The sequence below is a fragment of the Physeter macrocephalus genome, chromosome 6 (assembly GCF_002837175.3).
Source record: "Physeter macrocephalus isolate SW-GA chromosome 6, ASM283717v5, whole genome shotgun sequence".
NCBI lineage: Eukaryota > Metazoa > Chordata > Mammalia > Artiodactyla > Physeteridae > Physeter > Physeter macrocephalus.
In genome coordinates, this window is record NC_041219.1 from 71877492 (window position 1) to 71898483 (window position 20992).

Consider the following 20992-nt stretch of genomic DNA (forward strand, 5'->3'; position numbering starts at 1 on the left):
TCAGCCATATTTCAAGAAGAATCTATGAGAATTCAAAAACATTGAGAGTCTCGGGAAGGTTGTGTTCAGTGGATACTGTAGTGTGCTACCTAGCAGCACTCATTTCCTAGCTACCAAGAGTGCTGGCTGCTGAAGACTCACATCTAAGGCCTTTCTCAAGAACTGCCCTCATCCAAAGTTCCTCCGGCTCCCCAGGGATGGCCCACATCCAGCACCAATGTATGGTGACAAAAGCCTGGCCCCCTTGTCTCAGTTCAGGACATCTCCAAGGAGCTATCCAGTTCCAGAGCTCCTCATAGGTTAGGTGAAGCCCCACTGCGTCACAGTCAACTTCTCCTTAGGCCCATCCTGCTTCTCTGAGCCCGTCGCAGGTGCTGTTGCCAAGAACCCTCCCAATAAATCCAATGCATGCAAATCTACATGTCAGAGTTGGTTTCCAGGGAACTCTGATGTAATACCACTGTTACTTCAACTATTATTTAAACTAAACCTTGCTCTCAGAGTTTACTGTGCCCTGAATATTAGCTCAAGTATAACACATGTACATAAATTATGAATATGTGTCTGCGCCTGCATGCACATCCTACAGGATTGTGTGCTCTAAAAATTCTACTGATAGGGTACCCCTAAAGTATTAACATGTCACCAAATACGCATTTTAACTGCTGACTTAAGGAGCCAGTTTTGCATTTTCTGGCTAATGTGTCATTAGTTCATTCACAAGCAACGCAGACCATGTTACCGAACATCATAAGGTTCCCCGTGGCCTAAAGGACAGAATTTGGGGCATTTGGTCTATAATAAAAAGACCACCTTGATTCTGACCACGGCCAACATCACAGCCTCATCTCAGCTGGTTCCTATCATGTACTTTATGTTCTACCGACACCAAACTCTCCGTAATTTCACAAACACGCCACGCTATGTTTCACCTTCTTGCCTTTTCCCTCACGTTGTCCTATCTGCTTGGAATACCCTCCTCCCTTCTCAAAGCACCACCCTCTTCCTTTCTTAGCTTAACTCAGAGCCTTTCCAAGGGCAGGTTGGCAGAAGCAGTGTGCCCAAGTGCAGGCAATAAGGGACCGCAGTGTCTGCAGAAATTTTAAGAAGCACAATATAAATGACTAAAAGTCAATGGTCTTTTTATTATCTAATTCTAAGCCTAATTCTAAATTATGCCAGTGATAAAATGATCCTTCCAATCACAGCGGACTGCCCCCAAGGCCCACCCTGGATATGTCACTCCACCTTTTTAAGCCTGACTCAGAAATTCCAGTAAACATTGGGCACTTCTAGTAAAACCTGTAGGTTTGAACAGAAGCCATTATTAACTCCAGGAAAACCAAAAAAGTTGTATAAAAAGTAAAAGTAATCAATATATAATATTCTCAGTGATAAACAACATTTTAAAGAGTCAAAGTAACTGTGTGTTTTGGGGGGTATTTTTTGTTTTTTTATTTGTTTTGTATTTTTGATTTTTTTTGGCCTCGGGGCTTGCGGGATCTTAGCTCCTGGACCAGGGATCGAACCCAGGCTCCCTCAGTGAAAACGCCTAGTGCTAACCACTGGACTGTCAGGGAATTCCCGTAACTGTGTTTACTGAACTGATTTAGCCCTAAAAAAGGGGGGAGATGAAAGTATATTGGGACAATGGGAAAAGGAATACGTGTGGTTTTAGGAAGTAGGGGTGGGGGAAGAGTAGAATAACAAAGCCAAATAGTAGGAGGTTAATCACTAACATTTTTTGAAAAATAAGGAGTAAACATTTTCTTTAGAAATACAGAGTTGGAAGTAATAGGAATGGAGTGGCATGATCGTAAGACAGGAGTGCTATTTTGTTATGTAGCTTTGAATTTTATACAATATACATACTTTATTTTACTATGTATTTAATTGATTGATAAAATACTCAGCTCATACATCAATTCACTTAGAAAATCTTCCCCCAACCTCTCTTCTGTGCTCTCCAAATACTCTATCGCTATACCTATCACACTGATATATAATTACCAATTTATGTTACTAGCTTCCTTATCAAATAGAGATTTGTGCAGACAAGAAGCAAGATTTACTTATATTTGTATCTCCCTGGCAGAAATGATACATAAATTTAAATCCAAATCTGAACTCAATAATTTTTTTGAGCTCCAAGTAGACAAAAGTAGTAATAAGATACAGGTTTCTGATTTCAAACAATAACATTTATGACCATAAAATGTCATCACATGGTGGAGCTCATTATGGCCAAGAATTGTTTTACAGACTTTGTTCTCATTCTCTCATTAATTCCGCACAACTGCTTTATGAAGTACATCTAATTATCCCCATTCTGCAGATGAGGAATCACACACTGAGAGAGGTTAAGTAGACTGCCATGTTAACGACGTAAATGATGATCCAAAAGAGGAGTATAATATTGAACTACAGCATCCACATCCCTAGGCAAACTCACAATATCTCTCAAAGGATAAGGCATATTCACAACATGCTTACAATACACTTTGCTCCAGCCATGCTGGCCTTCTAATTCCAGGAACACATCCTTCTCCCTCTCTCTTTGGAGCTTTTGCACATGCTATTCCCTATGTCCTCCTTACCTCATTAACCATCCTTCAAACGTGACTTCCTCATGGCTGCCTCCTCTGACTGTCCTGCCAAAATATCAGATACTTGTCCTCTATGTTGTATATAATTTTGTGAAATATAGTTCCACAATTTGCAATCAGAAATGCAGTTGATTATTTGATTAAAATTTATTTGCCCCAATAGAATCTAAATCCTTGCATGCAAGTTGTGGGCCTGTTCCACACATCACAGACTCTCTAGCAGTTAACGTGGTGTCTGGCTCATAGTAGGTGCTCAACAAATATTTGCTGATTACTGAATGAATGAAGAGACAAAATCAAAAGAGAAAGTTGAAAGAGAGAGTCAAGTGGATTGGGAACCAAGGAAAATCAAACGATGAGGAGGTTTGAAGCAGATGGAAAAGCAACTCCGGAAGAATTCCCTAAGTCAGACAGGGTTCAAATGCGAGCAACGGCTTTTGATGCAATGCCCGTGGAAGGCCCCTGGCATGAGCATTCTGAGAGGAGTTGACAAGGCTCACGTGTCACAGACAGTTTGAGAGTCATCTGGGAAACTGTGCTCAGCTTGAATCCAGATCAGAAGCAAACTGTTCTCAAAAGGAAGGTTTCAAATATGAACCTGAAAAGGTAGAAGACTTGGAGAAGATGGTAAGGCCCTTAAAAAACAGACTTAAGGGTCTGGGTCCCATCTGTGTGTAGTATTCAAGCACCATGAACGTTTAAGAAAGGGACAACATAACCTAAATAGCATGTTAGGAAGACTGACCTGACAATTGTCAACAGTACAGACTGTAGGGAGAGATCCCACTTGGGGGAACTTTGCAAAAGTTCAGAAATAAGCTGAAAGGAGCCTGTCCTAGAGTGACAGAAGTACACATATAAAGGAAGGGGGAAACACAAGCATAATTTTGAGGGATGACTCAACAGGACTTAAAATATACTTCCTATATTACAATGGGTAAGGGCCCAAGCCTCAGAATCAGACCACTCTGGGTTCAAGTCTCAGCTCCACCATATACCAGCTACACTACTTTGGGCCAGCTCAGTTTCCTTATCTGTATAATGGAGCAACATTTGTATCTACATCAGGGAATTTCTGGGAAGAAGCAATAAAAATAAAAAATAAGCTGCTTAACACAATGCCTAGCAACAGTAAACTATCAGTCAACATCAACTGCTATTTCAAGCTAGACAGGCAAAGGGGCACAATAATGGCATGCCAAGGAACTTATTTTGGGGGTCTTGTCTTCATGTCACAAGAAGATAGTCACCTATATTGTGAAGCTTTAACTCCTGTCCTGGCTTCTGCCTGATCTTCTTTATAACACATTTGCCCTTCTGGCTTCTGATCTGGATGCACGCCAAACACAAGCTCTGCCGACTCTTTCAGGGACCTTATTCTTCAAGCTGCTTGAGCCATTTCTAAACTTAAGCTTTTAACATTTATTTCCAACTTGCCCTCTTACTCTAATGCCACCCCCTAGAAGCAATCCTGGATACTAAACTTGGAGACAAAAATCCTCCGTGGCTAAATACACCACTTCTCTCTTCCTGAGAAATGTCAGAAAGATTATGCTGAAAGCAAGTGCAATGTTAAACTCGGTTTTTAAGAGTTAACAGAGAATGATTTTTTTTTCTCCAAGGATGGGTAATAGCATCAGATTCTGAAATTAAGCACAGCAGGAAGAAAAAGCCTGCATAGATTTCACAGAGTATCACAGGCCTCTGCAATAAAGCACTTAAAAATGCCTTGTATTGCTAATTCTTTACACAATCTCCTTTTATTTCCAAAGCAGTATGCGGGGCTTGAGCCACAAGACGCGCATTGATGTTAACATTACACCATTTGAATTAGAGCCATTTTTCTACTGAAACTCCAGTTAGGTTTAGAATTACTTTTCACCGTCTTTTCCCCAATACATTTTCCAGCCTGACTTTCGAGATCAAATGGTTGCCTCTTCTAACAATGCTGAACCCACCTTTGCAGTCATTACCTTAGCAAGCAACCTTCCTCTCAAGATTACAATAACCAGGCTTTGAGTTATATGGAAAATCTGCCTACTAAAGGTCACTGGATCTCAGGTCACTCTGGGAATTCTAAGTGAAGGAAGGCAACTCTCTTCATCTGCCTTCAATTTCCCACCTCCCCTGCCCCCAGCCCCAGTCAATACGCTTCATTCACAGATTGAACTCTTCAGCCAATACTTATCCAATAGCTAATATCGGCAAGGCACTGCGCTAGGCATCCCCGTGGATTTTCGACAACAGTAAAATGAAAGTGACATGAACAGCAAAGCGCTGCTTGGTGACAGGCAAACAATCCGATGGACAGCCTACTAAACTCCAAACAGACTAAGAACTTCCAGTTTTATGAAGATTGACTATTTTCACGATCACCAATCTATTGGTTAGCATTTGTAAAGATTTTTTTTTCTCTTTTTACAAGACATGTTTGTATCGTTTAGAAGCTTTCTTTTCCAGTCCTTGTGGAAACCCGGTCATTTATTCAATAAATATTTATTAAGTACTATGATCATTTGGAGAACAAAACAGACTCAGTCCCTATCCTCATGTAGTAATTGCTGCTCCCAAGATAATACACACAAACAGCAGCCTGATGATTTGATCCCATACAAACCTCAGGTTTGTTTCTCCATTGTTTATCTGTTTGTATGAAGGCACTCTCCTGTAAGGACCATATTAGTCTAATTACAACCTTGTCCTTGCCTGATCTCACTAGGATTCCTTTCCAGCATACTCCTTCTTGATTTCTTTAACCACAGTAATCATAATCAAGCTACTCTAATCTATTCTCCACATATTGCTCTCTCCCTCCATCTGTTTTTATTCATTCGTTAAGCAAAGGTCTTTCCGTACCTACTATGTCCCAGACACTGTTCTAAACATTTGGGATACAGAACTGAAATAAATAAATCAACCCCTGGTCTTCAGTTTACTTAACCACCTGTCCTTGCAAAGAAAGATCTTTTCAAGCCTGGAATGCACAGAACTGCCACCCTTCCCCTGCCCCAACCCACTCTGTTAGGTCCCCTCACTCTGGACCTTAAGCATGCTAGTGTTCTATATACTCAAATTTACTTAGGTTCTTTCAATTTTATTTCAAAACTCCTAACACCGGGCTTCCCTGGTGGCGCAGTGGTTGGGAGTCCACCTGCCGATGCAGGGGACACGGGTTCGTGCCCCTGTCCCGGAAGATCCCACATGCCACAGAGCGGCTGGGCCCGTGAGCCATGGCCGCTGAGGCTGCGCGTCCGGAGCCTGTGCTCCGCAAACAGGAGAGGCCACGGCAGTGAGAGGCCCGCGCGCCGCAAAAAAAAAAAAAAAAAAAACTCCTAACACCAAATCACCAAAAAAGTCTTTCTAGCAATCCAGCAATCACCTGTGCTTTATCTTGGCCCTGCCACTACTCTCTGAGCATCTTACTTTATCTCCATATGCCATATATATAACTTACTACCAAACTAAATCGATAAAAGGTTTTTTATCACTGGTTCTCAAACTTTTATGTGCAAAAGAATCGCCAGTCATGCTTGTTAAAAATTCAGGGTTACAGGGCTTCAACCACAGAGGTTCAGGTTCCCTACATCTGAGGGGGGGCCAGAAAGGTAGATTTTCAAAAACATCCCAAGTGGTTTTCAGCAAGGTGACAGGGTGATCACCTTTGAGACACTGTTCTATAAATTCCTTTGATATCAGTTTTTATGTAGTCAGAAACTCTGCTTCAAGTCAGAAAATATTTCCTGTTAAGTACAGCTTAAGCAACACCTAACTGTGTGTTCAATAAATACTCATTTGGTTAATAAATGGATCAGTGGGTACTTGATAATAGTAAGTGACTTTTAGAAATTACAGCTCAAGCATCACTTTCGGTGACCACTTCTCACCTGCTCCTAACTATCCCTGTGGTAGACAGGCAGGCATCAGTGCTCCCGTTTCACGGATGGGAACCCCACACCAGTATCTTGGCCACAGCAGGATGAAAGAATACATGTGGATGAGTCAAAAAGACTGAAATCCAGGCCATGATTCTCCTGTTCACTAACTGAGGAAAATGAGTGAGTACCTGACCCCCTGGAGTTTGTTTGGCCATCTGTGAAAAGGGGATAATTGCCACCTAATCTGTGGGCTGTGAGGATTAAATAGGATTACCCATGTAAAGCACCTAGCACGTGCCTGGAACATGGCCGAGGCTCAACCACTGTTAGTTTTCCCACCTCCCCATCATGCAGGGCTGCCTTGAATAGGAATGAAGCTCAGTTGGCAAGACAAGTTGGCTCAGCAATCATTGATTCCGTGGCTGCCCTGTTCCAGGTACTGTGATGGTGCTGGAAATACAACACCATGCCCTCAAGGAGCTTACCTTCCAAATGTTTGTTCACCTACGGCTACCCCTTTCGAAACAGGCAGCAGAGTACTTAGAGAACTCTCCACTTCTCACTTCCTCTGGTGAAGTTAACTCAATGCACAGTGGTGATGGCGCCAGAAGGAGAAAGACCTTGTGGGAAGAGAAGGGTTAAGAAAAGCCCAGTAAGCAGTGACAGGGGAAGGGAGGCACGTTTGCGGGGCTGAGGAGGTCCCTAGAAATAAACAGTGAGCCCGTTAACTTTCTTTACAAACTTAGAGATTTGTTTGGTTGGTTGGTTAGTGTGCATTCAAACTGTCACTTTACTTCCTGATTTAATGTAGAAAAGGCACTACTATTCTGCTAGTAGTAAAGGTACAGTGGAGATGAGGCTGAGAAAGTGAAGTATGGAAAGTCAAGACAGAGTTGTAAGAAATGGTATGCACTTGTTCCAAAGCAGCTCCCAGTGCAAGAGTAAAGTAACGAGACTGTGCCAGATACATGTGAAAGGCTGCCAATACTGCACAGTGACACCAAGCATCGCCAGAACATGCAAACCCCAGTCAGCCCCTGATACCACACGTCAAACAAGTTCAGCTTTCAGCAGCCCGTGAAGTGCCCCAGGGAATCCTAGCAGGCATCCGATTTGAGGGCAGGCCCTAACCCAGAATGGGGATGGACCAGCAACTGCAGAGGGTACAACGCCTGGCTCAGCAGAGAGCCTCTCCAAATGTTCAGTTTGTCAACCTTTTTAACTAGTGACATTGAAGCAACCAGCACTCACTATTTGGGGAAAACTATGCCAAAAGCCTCACAGTAAGCAGTCCTTATCCTGGGCACAGATTCCCTAGAGGGGGCACTTGTCTGAGCAATGTGTCAAAAATTAGCTCTCTCTTCCTGCCTCCCATCCTCCTTGGATTCTGAAGCTGTCCTGGTGCCAGTTTCCCACAGTACCATACACAGAACCACCTAAAAATCAGGGGCAAAATACCAGTGGTCTCATGTATCCCAACATGCTAAGTCAATGTCTTCCATCCCCCAAATGCTCCCCAGCACGCACAGAAGGATCGGCACCCCGCCAGCCGCCCTGCCACGACATTACCGAGAGCCTCGTCCTCCCCCGCAGCCGCCCCTCCCCCGACGCTGGCCCCCCAAAAATAGCAACACCTCAATTCTCAGTCCAATAACGTCTTTTCTCAGATGTTGTTCTCCCAGTAGGTAGAAGAATGAACTGCTGCAAGGCCACCAGCTCCTCTACAGTTTCTTTTAATTTAAAGTTACAACAGGAGGGAAGAAAAGAGACTTTCTATTAAGGGACAACTCCCTGAAGGGTCTCTTAGCTGACAATCGAAGGGACTGCTCATGGCAGTGATCAAATCTAACGCAACAAAGTGCTGGTGGCTCTGTGACTCATCACAGCAGGAGCTCGCGCTGAGGGCCACTTGAGTTCAGTGCTTTGTGCGGCGCGCGGCAAGTTGGTTTAGGAACAGTAACACAGGGGAGCAAAGACTCGCAAGGTGTTTGAGGCTCAAGATAAAATGCAGACGTACAGTGCAAGCCGCTTCTCAACTGAATAGGAAGCCTAGAGGGGTAAGGAAATGAAGAGACTGTTCTGTCTACCTCACGCTTTAGGGCAAATTACCAGAAGATGGTCAAGGTCAGCTGGTCTATCTGTTGCACTGTTTACAGCCTCATAAAAATAAGGACTGAAGCATGGGAACTGAAGTGAGCTATTCTGAAAAGGCATTAAGTATGTCTGCTTGCATAAACAACACCTTCTAATTACATGAACTACCTACCGTTTAAATATATTTCCCATCACCTGATACGATTCACCTATACCTCTCAATTGCATTTTATGAGTACATTAAAAAGAGAGAACTATATGTTGAGCATTTCGCTTGTACCATGCGTGGTACTATGGATTTATATATAATCTCATATAACCTCATTTAATCTTGACTAGCACTCTGTGAGGTGACACAATCATTATCCTCATTTTACAATGGAGGAAAATAAAGCATCAGAACTCAAAGAAATCGCCAGGTCTTTTTTTAAGTGGCAGGTCCACCCAACCAGAGCGAGCGCTCAGAGCTATACTTCCAAACCACGACTACACCAGTCAGATCTCCTGTGGCCAGAATATAATGGACTCAGTGTCCCACCGGCTGCCCCTCTCTGTCTCCAGTATCATTTGTGCTCCAAGGCCCTGCTTCCAGAGGGCTGCTCCTAGCCAAGGACTGAGCACAGTGGGGGCTATGAATGCAGGCCATTCCACTGAGACAGAGGGTTCCTCCAATGGCTGACTCTCGGCTCCCTAGCCAAACCCTTCTCAGACTGCACTACAGTCAAGTTCTTCCTACTCAATCCTCTTTCCTGCCCTTCCTCCTTACATAAGCGTCAAACCTGGGTCATGGCTAAAAGGCTCTCGCAGTCTTCTCCCATGCCCTCCCCCCAAAAACGTCTTAACATGTCTAATCCCATCTTGGCGTCTGCTTCTTCATGGACCCAAATTAATGCAATAACCAAGTAAGTCATTTACTTGCTTTTTTTTCTTTCCTTAGCCTTTTCTTTATCTTTGGTCAGTTGTACTTAACAGAGAAATTCTCTGAATCATTGCGAGAAGAAAACAACCCCTAAGTTTTCCATGTTACTGTACATCATCTCTTCAAATAGACAATGGTACACTGATCGTGCCTTTCTCCTTGCACCCAATTTAAACAAACAAACCTATGAGGTTCCCAATGAAGGAACTGTTAACTCTTTAGGGCAAAACATTGCAAAGTCAGACTTATCTCTTTTTCCAAGTGGAATTTCTCTCTACCCACGTGGGCTAAACTTAACATAAGCCGGAGGGTACATGACTCTCAATGGATAACATCACAATAAATTTTCACTAGTTTTATATCTGTAACAAGAAATCAAAAATTATAACAAGAAGAGAGATCTATAGTTAGGTCCTAAAGTTTTTGTTCCTTTCACGGAAGGAACATTTATATGAATAAAAGATAGAATTCACACTTGCACCAAACACAGCATCTTAATAAAACCACATTGTCAGAGATCATATACAGACGTTAACTGAATCACCATTTTAAAGTGTTGCTCTCAGCCTCAAGAAAGTGATATATTTTTCTTCTTGGATTCAAATAAGTTCAAAGCAAGTATAAAATGAAGCTTCGAACATGATTAATGATCAAAATCTAGACTTGATTGAAGGGAGATAAGAGTGTAGCTAACATTTACCAAGCACCTCGTTCATGAGAGACCCTATGCTAGGAATCTGATATACAATACCTACTGTAATCCGTGCAATATCCCTACAAGAAAAGGATTATAAACTCGAGCTTCAAAGGTTAAGAAAAGGGGCAGAGCACTAAATGTTCAGAACTCCAAGTGAGGTCTTGGAAGAATTATAAATAGACCTAAACTGAAAAACTCCAAACGCTAGTGGGCTGGCTTCTTTTGCATCCTGGGTCCCTCCTGAATTCCCTAGCTCCCAGACTTGAACTGCTGCTGCAGTGACAAGGCAGTGCCTGAGCTTCCAAGGAAGGCCAGGTGGAGGTCATCCCTTTGCCTGCAGCACTATCTGTCCCCTTTGGACATGGGGTAGCAAAGAATCACGAAGTAATTGAATGACAGGTCACTGGGCCTCAAAGATATAATCAGGTAGGGATTTTTTTTTTAACTTATAATGAACTTTCAGCAATAAAGAATGAATGGACGTCTACCTGTAGAATTCAATACCAACACCGTCACCACCACTGCCACTTCCTGGAGACGCATTATTTTTCTGGGTGCTTTTTTTAAAGACTCAATTTTTAAAGAGTGGTTATTTCATGTATTCTTTAAATGTATTCATTTTTCCCCTAATTCTATCAATACACTGTCCCCACTGAATGTCATCCTTACTCACAAGCAGAGTAATGACTTTCCTGTAAGGTATGCTTTGAGTGGTACAACAAAAAATCCCTATGTTTACAAGTATTTCTTCCTGGCAGCTTCACTTGATACGCCACGTCTTTCTCTAAGGAATCAGATGGTCATGATAAACTGCAATAATAATAATAATAACAACTTTTAGTTAGAGAATTAAAACATAATAAGCTATTATCACCTTTGAATCCATTGGCGTATGAGCCGGAGGTTAAATTGGGCAAATGGGACAGAAATTCAGAAGAGTCCAGTAAAGCAAACTGGGAGGTAAATAAGGGCCCATCCTAAAGTTCAGGCCCCAGATCAGGAAAGCATTCAAAAGCACCCATATAGGCAGCTAAAGGGGTAGGGGTCTGGAGGAAACAACCCAAAAAGCATATTCCCCTTTTTTTTTAAAACACGAACACTGAATACAACAAAGTTTATTTAAAAGTCCCATGGAAACGTCCCAATATGGCCCAGCTGAAAGTGACTAAAAGTGCCTGAATGTCTGCCCTGCTACTGAGCCTTAAGTGCTCCATTTCTGCCCCTTTAAATATAAAAATTCATTATTTTTAAGCAAAAGGTTAGATCCTTGCTTCACAGTCTTAAAAACTTCATTTCACTCTTCCATTAAGAGCAACTTTACATGCAAATGAACTGTTGGTTTAACTGAAGACTGTTAAATTACATCTCTTCATCTAAAATCCTTCTCCTAAATGTTAGGTATGAGTGATTATTTAAGTTATATCACACACGGAAAATAAACAACAAAGATTCCACTCACATTTGAGAATCATTTGCCATCCCCACTCCCTAAGCACCCTCAAATGGGGAATGGAATAACAAGACTGATCATAATTGGATTAAGAACTATAATTCTTTAATTCATTCATCAAATTGAGGCATTTGGAACAGTTTATTTACAGAGTTGTTTAGACAGTTTTGCATGGTGTTTTTTAAGATAAACCAAAATGCCTTTCTGAAAGAAGCTTCAGATCCCAAATCATTAACATATGAAAACCAAATGTAGACAATTTACAAATGGGTGTTTTAAAACAATGTTTGGAACAAAATTGGACTTTTATTTTATTAACTATCTACAACTCTAAGCTCAGGGGACAGTTTATTTGAAACAGCCAAGCACTTTCTTTGCCTTTAAAATAAATCTACATTTCTCAGGCTAAAAATTGTGACGAGTATGTGAGGGAATGCACTGACTTCAGGCCTAGACAATACGTTTTCCAGGTTACTCTCAAAACTCTAATTATAGCATTCTCTACCACTAGAGGTGATCAGATATTGGGTGAATCATCCAGGTTACGCCAATCAATCATATCCAACCAATGCTACCTGCTGGAAATCTAAATACTGTTCAACATTAGAACTCTAAGTTATTTGAAATCCAGTGTATTTTAGACTAATAAAAACAAGTGTTATCCTGCCCTGCATATTACATTTTTTATATAATCTAGACATACCTTGAAAACAATGACTGTCTATCACTCAATAAAGGGATAGAGCTTTTACAAGAAGACAGTATATTCTTTTATCATTATATCAGAGTTTTCATTTGCTTTAGAAGAGAAAAAAATTCTCTAAGCATTCAAATTCTTTGGAAAATGAAATTTTAAACTCTCCCGACAGCTTGTGCTTTACACTCAAAAAAGGACAAAAAAAAAAAAAAAAAGGAAGAAGCCATACCTGAGCATAAATTTCACTCTTCTTATTTACTGTTTACTCCATATTCTCCATAGATAACATCTTTATAAGCGTATATTCATTTTTTTTTCTTTTACAAAACCATGTGTCAGTCTAAACAGGATGTGCATTTACATGTAAAGAACTAAGTTAACTTGAAATAACCACTGGATCTCAAATGCCTGCTTATTTACCAAATAAGTTTGAGAGTTTTGAATCCTGTATGGCATTCAACCAGAACTGCTTAATCTCAACAAGAAAACTATATAGGGTTTCCGTATTAAGAGCTGAAGTTCTTTTTTCCTGTATTAAGAGTACTCTTGCAAGTCTATATCAGATTGATTCATTATTGACCATTCAAAAAGGCTACAAAAAGAGATTTTTTTAAAACCCCCAGGCAAACAAAAACTCTGTTATTTCTTCATGTACAAGGTTGTTAGAAGACCACTGGAAAGAAAGGACAAAAAAGAAAGAATTTCAAGCAAGTATGCTACTATATAATTAACACAAATAACTAAATAATTATGCACATCCCTTCCCACGCCCACAATTAAATGTTTTTAAACAACTCATGTGATGAAAGATCTACCTTTTAGTCAAACAAAAGCAATCTCTACCAGTTTAAGGATTTAACTGATGCTGTGTTGCACCAGTTTTAAGTGATGCTTATGATTTTTATCTTGTATACTTCTGAGGAATAAACAGTTGATGACATAATCTGCAGGAGAACTTTACACAATGCCTAAGAGAACTTTCAGTGTAAGTACTTATGATTTTAAATCACTGTGGCTGAATTTATCTAGGCTTCAGCCTCAGAGCTATATTTAAATCAGGAAGAAGCACCCCCAGAAACTCTGTCCCATGTATCTGCATTTGAAACCAGATTCCTTCCCTATCAGAGCTAATAGCAGTTCACGTACAGCTGAATTCCTTCAAAATTAGATCAAAATTTAGCAGCTCTGTGAAGACTCTAAGAAATCGTCCTCCTTCTAAATGCTATAAAAGTCAAACTTAAAAACCATTTCCGTATACTTTAAAACCATCTGGCCCTTAACCTAATCACGTTTGGCAATCGAGCCTCACTCCTTGTAATCCTGATCAAAAACTGCTCTGGTTTTTCTGATTGAAATGTCCATTGCCTACAAATCTCCCACGCGCCTACTTCATTGGCCTGTTTTGTTTGTGGGGAGGGGTTTTTTAAGGATACTAAGGGCCATTATTTGTGAACAGCAAGGAAACAAATCACTCTGTCTAGTCCCTTTGCAGATTCCCACACTTATTACCCAAAATCCCACAGATCTCCCTTGGTCTTGCCTTTGACTAAAGAACTGTGCTGGGCCTAAAGGCAGTCTCCGGGGAAATCGGCTCATGCCTTTCTTGACAAACTACTCTGAATATCTGGATATTGTGAGGATTCCCAACGGGGTGAGAACAAATCCCTAAACTTTTCTCAAGAAGTCCTGTTGACTGCCACCCAGAGTGCCTGGCTTGGTTGACACTGAGAACTTCTTTCTGCATATTCAAAGAATTCCTCATTTTGACCCGCTTTAATTGAGAAAGGAAGACATCAAAATGGATTCACATTCACCACACTCTGCATTTGGTCAGAGGCCAACGTCTTTAGATATTCACCAGGGTCAATCTATTTATTAATAGATTTGCTTTGTAACGTTCAAGGAAAATGACTCAAAATATGTAAACAGTGCTTCGTGTGCATCCGATGCCAGCAGACCAATACTCAACAAACTGCTGCTATCAAACGCAAACATTTCCAAATCCAATTTGATTTCAACTCGTATAACCTCTTTTCCTGGCTTATTACCGTAGCCCAAAAGTGCAGGCGAGATTTCCCAAACCCGCGCTTAAAGTGACACAACACGTGAGCGGTCTCCACTTGGTACACGGAGTGGGGTGGGGGGGAAAAGTAGTTGCAATTAAAAATTAAAGCTTCCGGTGTCTGAAATCCCTAGAATCCTGAAGGATGAGACTTGTTTCCGAAATTCCGCGCCGGGGGGAGGGGGGAGGAGGGGGGGGGACTTCTGGGGACAGGGATGGCAGAAAGCGAAACAAAAAGACGAACAGGGGGAGCGCTCAGGTTGTGGGGTGGGCCGGGGGTCGCGCTTCTGTCCCGGGAAGGGTCAGGCCCTCCGGCCAACTTTGAGGGGCTGCCGTTTGGCGCCGGCCGAGATGCACGGGCGAGCCTAGGATTTTCCCTGCGCTCCTGCCCTCCTGGCTCATCACCACCTCCACCGCCACCACTTGCAAAACAATACCGGCAACAGCACGCAGGCTCCCCAAGCAAAATATAAAGTTATCGCATTTCCTGAACTGGGTCCAAGCCCGCACGCCGGGGTCCCCGCGGACGGCCGCCCCGCGAGGGGGACCGAGCGGCTGCCAGCCTCGAGCCGCCTCCCGCCTCCCCTCGCCCCCACCCCGTCCCCCTCCCTCTGTACTTGAGGAAAACTCCGGCGGCGGCCCCCGCCCTCCTCCGCCGGCTCTCCAGCTGGAGCCGCGAACGAGTGCGGAGCGGCGGGCACGGCGAGCGGCAGAGGGGAGCTCGGCGCCTTGGAGGGCTGCCCACCACCACGTCGGGACCGACAACAAAGTTAAAACGCTGCGATTCACGCACCTTACCGGCTCTCCTCAGCGTCTCCTCAGGCGCGGGATGCAAAGTGGCACAGTGGCGGGCTGGGGGCCCCCGGGAGGAGACTGGAGATGGGTTTGGTGGCTCGCCTTTTTCACTCTGTGTGTGTGTGTGTGTGTGTGTCTGTGTGTGTGTCTGTCTGTGTGTGTGTGTGTGTGTGTGCGCGCGCGCGCGTCCCTCTCCCCCAGCCTCTCGCTCGCTCTCTCGCTCGCTCGCTCGCGCTCCCCGTGTAGCTCTCAAGGACGAGGTGAAATCCCTTTGCTGGTCATGAGGCGGCTTCAGAGACAAACAACACAATGCGAGTGCAAATAACAAAAGGCAAAAAGACAGTCGGAACAATGGGGGAGGCGAGGGCAGCGCCCCCGCAGCGGGTCAGCGCGGCCCGGCGCCCGCCCCGGGGGGTGCGGCGGGGGCGGGGGCGGGCGCCGGGGGGCGGTGCCGGGGGCTCGCGCTCCCTCCAGGTCGCCCCCGGGCTCCCGCAAACCCACCCTGACCTCCTTCCTGCCGCTCGTCGCCCGGCCGCCCTCTCTGTCCATCCGAAGGGAAGGAGCCCCAGAGTTTGCTTCCCCGGCTGCCGCAGGGTAAACTAGATGGTAAATAACGCGGCGATGACCCACAGCATGCAGGAATGTTTCAAAACAAAACACAACAAAACAATCTGCCCTCCACTTAAAAGAGCGATAAAATGAAACGGCAGCAGGGGAAGGAGGCAGGGAGAAGGGGAATCTCTCCAGATCTCGGTGGAGCTCGCGTTTGTAAATAAGCCTTCATGTTTGGTCAAGTCCCTTTTGTCAACTTCTTCCCTGCGCTGGAACCTCACCCGCTGTCCTGTAACCATTACCTGGGCCCCTTCGCGCCCCCCACCCCCGTTTGCACGCGGTAAAGCCGGCACGGAGGGCGCGCGTGGAGGTCTGCGGGTGTCCGCGGAACCTTCCGGGAGAGGCGAGCCGCCGTCCGCCCAGCGCCAAGGCTGGAGCGGCGAGAGGTTGGGTTTTTAAAGCGACCAGTGCCTCCCCGAGAGCGGCTCTGCGCCCGCGGGTCCCCGCCGCCGGCACTTTGCACCCACCTACTCCTTGGCGGAGGGGGGAGGGGGGGGAGAAAAGTTTTGAGACGCTCTCATCTCTGCCTCCCGGGCGGTTGAACTGGTTTTGTTTTGTGTGTGTGGGAAGCCCGGAATCCTAATGCCCAAGAACCGGGGAATGATGTTCAGGGGTCTAAAAAGGCTCGGCGCTGGGCTTCGACTCCTTCGTCTGCGGCAGTGGAGTCGGCGCAGGAAGGCGAGAGCGAGCCCCTCGGAGTTGCATCACCGTCGGAGGAAACTCCATAGGTGATGCCCCGAGCGGAAGCTGTGGGGCTGATTTGTGTGTGCACTGACAGCTCCCGGGCTGCTCCAGCGCTTCTCTCTACCAATCTTACTTTCATTGACTTAAAACAGCTGCCGGTTTGCCCCGGGGCGGGGGGAGGGGAGGGGGGAGGGGAATCGTATTATATCTCAAAACTAGGGTGGAGCGGGGGAATCCTGAGCGATCTTCCCAGATCTGGTGTCCAGAAAGGGACAGGGAGGGAGGTGTCTTGAGGGAGGCAACGGGTCTGGAGGAAGGTGGCGGAGAAGAGGACTAAGACACAATACGAGCAACACGTTTCTTTTTCTCGCTGTTCCCTTCCTCTTCTCTAGCTTGAGGCTGATTTGCATGTTCTCTCTCTTCTTCTGGGCGATTTTTTTCAGGCGCGCATCCATTGCCTGAGCCACGTCCCTCGGCACCCCCAGCGTTTCCCAGAGTGCAACAACACCACGCGGAGATCAATGGCCAGTCTGTTTATTCTTCACGCTCCTGCAAGAGCAGGGCACTGAAGGAGCATGGGAGGGAGGTTTAGGGCTTGCCTGTCTGCGATCTCTCGCAGACTTTTTCTAGCTGGTTTGTAAACGGCAGCTAGCAAGCAAATAGAGTTCCTTAAAGCACGCAACACATACCCATCACAATATATTCACCTAGAAAAGTGATACATCCTTTCTCCCCCTTTCCACCCTTTGTAGATTTGCTCTGGAGGTGGATTGCTAATACCTGCGATTTTTGCACTTGTCTAGGGCAGAAACTTTCTGGGGTGTTTGACGATTGATTATTTGGTACCTGCTTTCTAAAAATGGCTAAACACCTTTCCTTAGAACAAAAGTGAGAAATGCAAATCTTAATAACTCAAGGCAAAAATTTCAAAGTGTTAGCACAGTTATTATCCACTCCCACAAAGAAAACTTCCTCTTCCACAAATATTTGATAGCATAAAGCCCAGTAATTAAGAGAACAATCAAACTCCAGGCTTTCATGGGGACTCTAAATTATCATCTGCCCGGAATTTATAAGCAGTGTAATCATTTGCCAACTTGGATGTAGCTCTAGATATAGCATTCTAAATGTGTATCCTTAAACAATTTTACTATGTTTTCTTAAGTATTTAATGAGAGAGACCACGGATAATAATAATATTCAAATTGCTGGATCAATGTGGCCTCACCAACTGTGTGAAAAAATTCTGTGCATGTGTGCATGAAACATCTTGCCTGTATGTTCCTTTTCCTCACATTGACTATATCATGCAAGCGTCAAGTCTGAGCCACTTGTGTAATAAGAATATAAGAATTCATAAGAATGCATCGATAATTGTATTGTACCTGGAATTTAAGTGTCATTTTTATTCTAAAGAGTTCTTGGCGTACATTAAATGATTTATTCTCATAATACATATGTAGCTGCTTTTCACAGTTAGCTATTATTACCCAGGTCCTTATATAATGTGCGAGAAGCAAATCAGGCCAACTGCAAAAAAAAAAATAAATAAATAAAGAAGGGCCCCTCACTACCAATTATATGAAAATAAGTAACATTTAACAGGGGGTTGTTGTTTACAGTGAAGTACTTCCTCTCAGCCCATACTCAGTGAAAATAAAGGGACAGAGTGAGTCCTTTTCCCCTACCTCTCTAGCCAATGGGTGACAAGCGTGCCTGGTTGGCCTAACCTCGCCAAGCAGAGCAGTGCTGCCTTCTCAGGGTTTCATCTTCTTCTTCAGCATAACAGCTTCGGGGACCAGCAGGCTTCCTACTTGCAGGACAGGAGAGGCTAGGCAGAGGGAAGGAGGGGCACAGTCGCAAGCTGCCTGGTGAGATATTGGTGAAACTTGAATTACACCAACCTCTCCTTCTTTTTTGCTCCTACAGGCAGCAGAACTTCCAACCATTTACGGTTATTGAAACCACATGGCCTTAAGACTAACACATGATCGTTATATAGCAACAGCATAGCTGATCAAAAACCTCCAATGGAATGTTTGTTTGTGTTAAAATTTTTTTAAAATACCCATATTTAAAGAGGGACTGACACAAGAAAGATCAATGTTTCCATTTATCAAGCATTTACCACGTGCCCGGCTCTTGGCCAAGTGCTTTTTTTATGTATTCCTTCCCTACTTCTTACCACACACTTGTAAGGAATGTTACATCCCTGTTTTGCAGAGAGAAAACTAGAGCTCAGAAAGGTTAAATGCCTTGCCCCAAATCATACAGGTTCTAAGTGGGTGTGCCAGGATGCCAATCCACACTGCTCCAGCTTTAAGCTCTTCCACTGCAACTGGGAGCACCGACACTCTATATCAGGGCCAGTTTCTCAGTGAGAAATATTATTTCATTAAATGCGTAGATTTAAAATACGAAATTTATACTATGTGCAGTCCAGACATGAGCTATGATGGTATTCTCACTCATGTTGGTTATCAGATAACTGTGAAATTTCCAAGAAAATCTAAATGTGCCATATAAAGGAGTATCCATATATATTAAATATAAAAGGTACTTAGCAATATATATAACTGTCTTATTTTGTAGGCTAAGCATTTTATATTACATGTATATATGCATATGATGTAAATAATAATAACAATAGCTAAAGTTTTAGAATCTGTATAATTTTACAAACATTGTTCTAAATGCTTTACCTGTATAAACTCATTTAACCCTCACGACCATCCCATGAGGTACATAATTTTATTATATCATTTTATAGGTAAGGAAACGGAAGCACAGAGAGGTTTTATAACTTGTCCAAGATTACACAATTGGTAGGTGAGGGAGCCTGGACTCAAGCCAAAGTACTCTAGCTTTAAGACCTTATCCACTTCGTAATGCTACCTTTCAATATATATACTCAGATGTATATGCAGTGTACATACATGTACTCATAGAAATATATACTACAGTTGTTCCTTGATTAACACAGGTTTGAACTGCGCAGGTCCACATATAAGCAGATTTTTTTTTTCAGTAAATACCACAGTACTACTCCATCTCCAGTTGGTGGATCCCCAGATGGGGAGGGCGGACTATGGGATTTGAGAATCCAGGGATTTTGGTATCCAGACAGATCCTGGAACCAATCCCCCATGGATACCAAGGGACAACTATGTAGATATGACTCTCAAAATTTGGGGGAAAGATAAAGGCATATCAACTGAGATTTGTTGCATCCCCATATTCAAATTGCCTCCTGAGGCACTAGAAATATTATTGATGGGAGAGGTATTCACATTTGTCCAAGGTATTAAAGATTCTCTAAAAAATTTTTGAGGCAATCTCAGGCCCCCCCAACATATCTGGAGGCATTGGGGGAGTGCTAGTAAATACGTATTAGGAGTGGACAATATTTGACCCCAGTTGACTTGTACAAAGTTCATTTTGGATGTTTTTGGTCGTATATGTTAAAAAGAGCAGAGACAGGGTGCTCAGCAATCCTAAAGAAGATCGAGAAGGATGCTAATAAATACCAAATTCTGTGACCTGAGAGGTAGAGGGAAATTTAGAGAATGCAGGAAACCAAATATGTCATGTCATCATAAGGGTTACGAATTATCCATTTTTATTATTTTTTTAAGTTAGGGTAGTTTGTCAACCCTCACTCCGTTAACAAGAGTATATTATAAAATGGTGATTTATGTTTAACAATTATGAACTCAAACACTGACAGCCTTCAAAGGAACCTTAAAATATTTGATAAGAATCCCAGGTATATGAGTGGTTTATGCCATGTCTATTTTAACCTGTCTCACCAAACACAGTATATATATCAAATTTTAAAAGTGAGCATCTCCAAATCAAACAGCTTTGAGAAAATATTGTGAGATCTTCTCTTTCTCTCCTTCTCTCCCTAAATACAATAAGGAAGGAAAAATAACTGACAACAATCTCCCTTCCTTGGATGCTCTTAATGTTGATAACTCCTGAGATACTGACATCTAAACTATTAACTTTACTGGGCCTAATGTGCCTCTTCAGAAAAACTAAAAAAGACACCCTATACCTAACAGATGCCACACATTAAGTTCTTTCTGAAAAAAACTTTTAAATCCCTATTACAGATACATATGTTTTCATTTAAAAACTACTATGAAATCGAGTGTTCTTTTATTTAAACATTCCCCTGTGGTTCTACGAATTAAGGATCAGTAGTACTATATTAACTGGGAGCCAGACCTAACTGGTTAAAGACAGTTGGTAAAACTGCCAACACTGGTTTTGTTACCAAAGTTGACTGAAATGTGAGGCAGCGTATACATTTAAAAGTGAATTCTAATTTTTTAAACTTTCTCATTTTAATGGTAAGTATTTAGAATGAACTTTTTTTTTTAATTTCAGTCACAGTTTTGAAAAGAGGAAATAATGTATAAAACCCAAATACTTTACACAACCCAAACCACAATTGCATTGCTTTTATTAGGGAAGTGTGTTTATTATTCTGATT

General features: G+C 43.0%; 1 protein-coding gene across 2 annotated transcripts in view; it reads right to left on the reverse strand.

Annotated features, from left to right (window-relative positions):
• SOX5 (SRY-box transcription factor 5) overlaps positions 1-15333 on the reverse strand; it is a 1009763-nt gene extending 994430 nt beyond the window's left edge. For both annotated transcript variants that reach the window (XM_055085506.1, XM_055085507.1), the window contains exon 1: positions 15194-15333. The gene's annotated coding sequence lies outside the window, so the exon portion shown is untranslated. The remainder of the gene's footprint in view (positions 1-15193) is intronic.
• Between the last annotated feature and the right edge of the window lie 5659 nt (positions 15334-20992).